Genomic DNA, 7,695 nt, shown 5'->3' on the forward strand with positions numbered 1-7,695 from the left:
CTTTGAGAAGGTGACAATTAGCTTGAGGTGACAATTAGATCTAGAGGGTGAACCAGAGCCAATGGAGAAAGCAGGAGAAGAGGGGTCTTGGAGATTAAAGGCAGGTGGTGTGGAGGTCCAATGTGTAACAAAGGTTGGCATATTCAAAACCTGACTTTTGGCCAGTGCACTTGGAGCCCAGGGAGGCCAAGGGCTGTCTGACTCAGGCTAAGTCACTCCATGCCTTCAAGGTCCTTGATGGAGGCTGGCTTGCATTCTAAGGGACAAAGAACTAGATTCAGGGGGGGAGGTCAACATAGAAGCAGAGAGAACCCAGCTGTTGCAGCGGAGGTCATGGTGGACGTGGTCGGAGGGAGGAGAGCAGGACGGGGCTGTGTGGTGGGTATGGGTGAGGCTGGGAGGGAATGCTGTGCTCTCTGTTGTGATCGCGGAGGCTGGAGGCACCGGCTGGCCTCTGCAGCGGGAAGGCTGTAGGATGAGTAACCGGACTTTGGGGAATGAGCTCAGGATTTCAGTTTGGGGAGTGTCAACTCTAAGATTATTGTTGGAAAGCCAAGTGGAAATGTCAGGTAGGCAGATGAAAATTGCCAGCCTGAAGCTCTCTGGGGAGGTCTAGACCAGAAATAGGAGTTTGAGAGTCGTCAGCCTATGGCACGTGGCGAATGCCATGAGAGGGCCTCACAGACGGAGTCTGTGCAGAGAAGGAGACAGACCTTCATCTGTAGTTCAACACACACACCTGCTGTGAACAATGAACTTGGGGACACGGCTATTTGAATCCTGCCTCTGCCCTAACTTACAATTGTTGGAACTTTGGGCAAGTTATCCCACCTCTCGGACCCCACTTTTCCATAAAAGAGGAGAAGGTCTTCCGGGGGGTCAGAGATGATACACCAGTGCTCCCCGGGCACGTGACCAGGGCACCGCAAATGAGAGTTGGTACGGGTTGCCCTAGACCCCCTCCCCAAACACCCCTCCCACATCCCCAGCCTTGCAGCTCCTTGGTTCACACCACACTTGCTCCTAATCTCATTCCAAACCTCCAGCAGCAAAAGGCAGACCATTGATAACTCTCTGTGGGGTTCCCAAGATTTCAGATATCCCTCCAATTTCCCTGCCTCTGAGTAATATCTGCCTCATCTGAGCAATCTCCAAACTTCTCATGTGGAAAAAGAATAGACTTTGGGGATGAGCCACTTTTGAAGCTGCATGCTAATAAGTGGCGTTCTTATTGTTATTATATTTGCTTTCAAATCAGCAAGAATTCTGATTAGATTGTGTGGATGGGGGACAATATTAGCCAGTGGTGTGAAGAAAATAAAAGCTATTCTTAGCAAATCTCTCTTGATTAGACCCTGCTGCTCATTGGGTAGTGGATAGTGTCAGTAGATGATCCGGAGAGGTGCTGGTGGGGAAGCTGAGGGGATGGTGAGGGTGGATATCTGAGTGTGGACCGGGGTGTGGCCTTCTGCAGGGCCACCTTCCCTCAGCAGTTGCTTCCAGGCTGGGACCCGCACCAGGCGCATCAGTTTTATTTTTTTATGTATTTTTAAAGATTTTATTTATTTATTTGAGAGTGAGCGAGCATGAGTGGGGGCAGGTGCAGAGACAGAGGGAAAAGCAGACTCCCCGCTGAGCAAGGAACCTGTTGTGGGGTTCCATCCCAGGACCCTGAGATCCTGGCCTGAGCTAAAGGCAGACGCCTAAATGACCGAGCCACCACCCAGGCACTGCCACCAGGCACATCTTCAATATCAATCGTGAGGCCGAGAGAGGATAATGAAGGGTTCAGGCTGGGGTCCACCCAGGATGGGTTCGATTGCAGTCTTTTCCAGTTGCTGTGACCTTGGCCAGGATACAAATCACCCAAGGTTTCTATGTCCTCTTCTGTATCACGGGAGACATGATGCCACCTGCCTTGTAGCTTTGTTGTGAGGATTAAAGGGGACAATTGTGGTAAATACTCAGGACTTTAGTAGGGGTTGGTGACTGCTCCATAAATGTTCCTTTTTATCATCTCATTATTTAGGATGGGTGCCAATATCATGTCACACAAACACACACCCCTGCCCCCGGCCCATCATCTCTTTGCTCAACTCACCCACAATGAAGCTCAAAGAGGTTAAGGACTGATCTGGAGATCTGGAGAAGATCCAAAGGGATGGTGTCTGATCTAAGATTTGAATCTGAGTCTTCCCTGACCGGGTCCGGCAGCCTTTCCACTACCCCCATAACCGGAATATGTGCCAGAAAACCAGTGACGCGCCACCGTGGTGACCCGTAACTGACAGATGGTGGTGCTCTTGAGTGTGTGCAATCTGCCCAAAGACGGGCCTGTCATACTCAACACACACAATCTGCAAATACCAATTGAGCTCCCAGAAGTGCCGCCAGCTGGGCCAGACGCCAAGGGAGTCAACGTGTGTGTGTGTGTGTGTGTGTGTGTGTGTGTGTGTTGGGGAGGGTGGTGTGGAAGGTGATGCGAATCTCTGTCCTCCCACACTGTGTCCCTGACTCCCCGACCTAGCTGGAGGGCTCAGAGACAGCTTTCTTGAATAATTATAATAGTCATCACGTAATAATAATTATTAATGCATTTATCACATTACTATATGCCACTCTCTGGGTTTTCTTGTCCTGCTTTACCTATTATGCTCACAGCAGCCCTGTCGCATATCGCTACTGTGAGGCTCATTTTTAGAGATGATGGGGGATGCCTGGGTGGCTCAGTTGGTGAAGCGTCTGCCTTGGGCTCAGGTCATGATCCCGGGGTCCTGGGATTGAGCCCCGCATTGGGCCCCCTGCTCAGAGGGGGAGTCTGCTGCTCCTTCTGCCCCTCCCCTTGCTTGTGCTCTCTCTCTGTCTCTCAAATAAATAAATAAAATTTTTAAAAAGGAGAGATGAGGAAACTGAGACCCAGAAAGGTTCAGTTAATTATTTGCTCCAGGTCCCAAGACTGGCAAATGGCAGAGTGGGTCCAGGTGGCTGGCTCTGAGTCTGTGTCCTTAGCTGGGTGGAGGTGTGCAGGATGTGGAGGCACTAAGCAGGAAGGAGGGGAAGCAGAGGACGGCAAGCATGGACCCCTCCATAGTGGGGGGTGCAGACTGCCCAGGCCTGGGTGAGCTGGAGCTCATGAAGATAGGGGAGCCGTGGGACAGCAGGGGTCACTGCTGACAGGGGCACGGGTGGACCATGAAGCCCCGCAGGCCAGGTTAGGGGCTTTGGTCTCTAACCTAAGAACTGTGGGTGTTCATGCAGGATTTGCATTTTCCAGAGTTCACTGTGACTGCTTCATGAAGTACAGGTTGAGGAAGTAGCAGAAGCAGCAGCAGGGAGACAAGTGTTGAGAGAATCTCGTCCTTTTCCAGGGTCTGGTGACAGAGGCCCCGACTGCAGGGTGACCGCAGGGCCGCAGAAAAGGTGACACATGAAAACCCAGTGGGGGGTGACACAAACAGGGCTTGTGGGTAACCGGAGCTGTGGGTAGGAGCCCTGGATCAAGGGCATGGCGAGCGGGTCACCAAAGCCAACACTGGGAAGGAAGATGGAAATGGTTGTCAACAGTCTGTGATCTAAAAAGACCCAGTAGGTTCTAGTGTAACTGAAATAAGTATAAATTCTTAGAATCGTGCCCTAAGGGGTGCCTTGGTGGCTCAGTCAGTGAAGCGTCTGCCTTTGGCTCAGTTCATGATCCTAGGGTCCTGGGATTGAGTCCTGAGTCAGGCTCCCTACTCAGCACAGAGTCTGCTTCTCCCTCTCCCTCTTTAATTTCTCACTCTCTCTTCTTGTTCTTTCTCTCAAGTAAATAAAATCTTAAAAAAAAAAAAAAAAAAAGAACGAGGCCCTAAATGTGCACCATTCAAGGAGGTGATGGGGACGTCATTTCTCATCAGAGCACATGGTGGGAAAGGCTTTGGGCACTGAATTAGCTGGAGATGGTGAATCGTGTGCACAACACAACCACCAAAAGAATCCCATTGTCTCAGGTTGTCCCGCCTGCAGGAGGGGACACGTACCCTTTTCTGAGATGATCAGAAGACACAGTGAGCGTGACACACAATCCTGCATGGCATGCATTCAAGGAACCATCACACCCCAAGTGTTGGGACAGCATCCAGGATGCTGACAGGGAAACACATCCCCTCTTAGTCCGACCATTTATTCCATATCAAGCATTTGTGAGGCTCTTCACACATGTGGGCCCTAATTCTCTGAATCTTGTACTATGTTATTGCTGTTGACAAGGGGACAATGGGAGCTCAGATATTAAAGTGACTTATCAAAGCTGGGGCATCTCTTAAGAGACAAAGGAGAAACTGTAATTTGGGATCGCCTGGTTCAAATGTTTATGCTTTTTCTAGTATACTGTTTACAGTGGAAGGATGTTTAGCCTTGAAAATAAAGACTTGGTATTTATTTTGTGATACTTGCCCGAGGTTCCTCCTCTGTAAAATCGAGATGATGAGAATACCTAGCTTGTGGGATTATTTTAGGAGTAAATGACATAATGCTCATAAAACACCCAGTCTTGTGTCTGACACCTAATCCTTTAGAAACGTGAGTTCTTATTACCATTATTATTATTGGTGGCACAGTTGTCATTGTTGTTGAAAGGAAATTGAACTTATTTTAGGTGAGTCCAGAAGATGAAGGCAAAAAATGAAGGTAGATGTTACGGAGAAGTTGGTACGTCTCAGTGGGGGGCAGGCAAGTCTTTCAAATGGGTAGAGCCAACCCACAGTGCAAGGAACAGCCTCAGAAAGGGGTGAGCTCCCCGTCCCAGGAGCTGCCCAAACCTCGGCTAGACAGCCACTCACAGCAATGACAAATGACAGATGTGCTCATCAGATTGAGTTATAGAACCTCCAGGGGCCCCTTAAACCGAAAATCTGATTCTACCCTCCCCCTGCTCTGAAGTGCCAATTTTATTGTGACGTCAAGTAAATCTAGGGCACCTGTACCAAAAATAGCCTCAGAGTAAGGCAGAAGGAGGGGTTGGGCTTGTGTACGTCACCTTCCCTTTGACTCCCTCCTCCTATATGTCACAAGGCCAGACGGGAGGCGGGAATTGACCAGACAGTCCTTTTGCCCCATCCTCTGACATCCCGCAGCGCCTCACCTTGGGCAGGTGCCAGTCACTCCATCTGGCCCTGGGAGATCCAGTGTGGTGGCAGCTCCTAAGGGGCAGGCGCCCTACCTCCGACTGAGGCGTCTGCCCCAGGGACTCTTGGCCTGCCCTCTCTAAGGTCCTGATTCCGAACATCAAGAAGCCATCACTCTAAAAGGAGGCCAGGCTTTTGCTCTTAAGACTTTAGGACTAATTCACCCTTAGGACTTCTTTGAGGCCTCACCTGGAGGATTCATTGATGTTAAGCAAAGCGAGGGCTCCTTGAAGCTAAAGGTTATATTTATTCCTCTTTGTAGGCCTCGCAGTTTAGTCTGGGGTCTTGCACATGATACATGCTCGGTGAACATATGTGAATGCACGTATGCAGTGATGAGCAAACGCTGAAACAGTGGGATCTAGTCATCTGACAAATACGGCTCTACTGTCTTCTAGTTCAGCTCGGTGTTGACAAGCGGAGGGGTACAAGTTAATGCAAGTATTAGTGGGTGGCTACAGGTTCAGGCAACATCTCTAGGTGAGGAAGAGTTCCAAACTTGGGGAGTACAACTGATATTTACATTTCTATGGGCAGGGCTGGGACGGATGCAAGATCCACTCCCATGCAGCAAAGACCAGGAACAGAGCAAGGATTGAACCACCATGAATAAAGTCAGGTCAGATATACTTGACTCTTCTCCCATACTTGGCTCTCTCTGCCTTGATAGTGTGTCAACATATGGAAACAAATTCTTTGATATGCCTCATCGCAAAAAAGTGAGGCTTGATTCCCTCTTTTTGAATGTGGGTTGGGCGTAGTAACTTGCTTCTGTAGTGTAGGCTATGGTGCAAGAGCTGGGTGTCCACTTCTGAGGCTGTATTACAGAAGGCAGGGCAGCCTTACCCCCCCTTCCCACCCCATCACTAGCCCCTCCTGGACCAGAGGATTTCACATCATGAGCACACTCAAGCAGCCTGCAGAGAGGCCCCTGGAGTAAGGAAAGGAGGTCTCCTGTGGTGGGTACATGAGTGAGCCTGGGGGTGCAATCTCCAGCCCCAGGCGAGCCTTCAGATGACCGGAGCCCTCCTTACCATCTTGAATACAGCCTCGTAAGAAAGCCTGATTTAAAACCACCCAGCCAAGCTGCTTTCAGATTCCTGACCCACTTTAAGGTAGTATGTGCCACTACTTGTTTGTACCCACTACATTTGGGGACAGTTGGTTTGGTAGAAATAGATACCGAATGCTGTTCTCTTTGCCATGATTGGTGCCACATGTTGTGTTAGCCAAGACCCAATCAGATAAGGAGCACAGGAGATGGATTTGTTACAGGGACCTGAGCTTGTGTGGTTCTGGGGGCTGATTAAGGAGTGTCTGTGAGGTTTCTGTCCTCAGCTCTAATGCTGAAGTCTGAATTCTGCAGGAAAGGCCTCAAGGAGGGGAGGCTGATGTAAAGGGGGAGGGAAGGGAAGGGCAAGAGCAGTATGAAACCCATCAGCATGAGCCTGGGACCCTTGCCTTTGCCATGGAGCTCAACACCCACCTGGATCCAGAGTCAGAGAAGCAAAGGGAGACCCAGGGGGTGGTGGAGCAGTTGCAGGGCAGCTGTGACCCACCCCAAAGAGGTGAGTAGCAGATGAGCAGCATGTAGGCATGACCCTGACCTTCCAAGTATAAATGTGATGACATCTCTCCCTCTCCATATCAACTTCTCTTTCTCTCACGGCCTATCCTGACTGGGGGGGGGGCAAGGGGTGGGTGGGCGGAGGCCCAGTGCAAATCCAACCCACTCTTCCAAGTGGTGTTATCCACATCCTTGGCTTTAATTATGATCTGTATCTTAGTGGCTTCCGAATTACCTCCATCCTTCCCCTGTGCCTCGTATTGGTCACTATCTTTTTGTCAAATGCTTTATTGAGGTATGATCGACCTGGAAAGAGCTTTACATATTTAATGTGTACAGCTTGATGAGTTTGGGGATCAGCACACGCATGTGAAACCATCACCACCATCAAGATCATGACATATCTGTGGCCTCCCAAAGTTTCCTCCTGCTTCCTTCTTCTGCCTCTGCTTCCTTTTCTTCTTCTTTTCCTTCTTATCATTGCAAGAATATTTAACATAAGATCTATCCTCCTACAGGTGGCTGGGTGACTCAGCCGGTTGAGTGTCCTACTCCTGATTTCAGCTCAGGTCATGATCTCAGGGTCATGAGATTGAGTCCTGCATTGGGCTCTGTGCTCAGTGGGGAGCCTGCTTGAGATTCTCTCTCTCTCCCGGTCCCTCTGATCCTCTCCGCCTGCTCACACACACACTTTCTCCAAACACACACACACACACACACACACACACACACACACACTATCCTTCTAGAAAATTTAAAGTATGTAATCAGTGTTTTTAGCTATAGGCCCTATATAGTATAGTAGATATCCAGAACTTATTGACCTTGCATAAATTAGACTTCATATCCTCTGATGAGCATCTCCCCATTTCCCTGTCCTTAACCCCCATGCCCCTGGCAGTCACCATTCTACTCTCTGCTTCTATGGCTTTGACTGTTTTAGATTCCACATATGAGTGAGATCAC

This window comes from Canis aureus, chromosome 8, assembly GCF_053574225.1.
Source record: "Canis aureus isolate CA01 chromosome 8, VMU_Caureus_v.1.0, whole genome shotgun sequence".
Taxonomy (NCBI): Eukaryota; Metazoa; Chordata; class Mammalia; order Carnivora; family Canidae; genus Canis; species Canis aureus.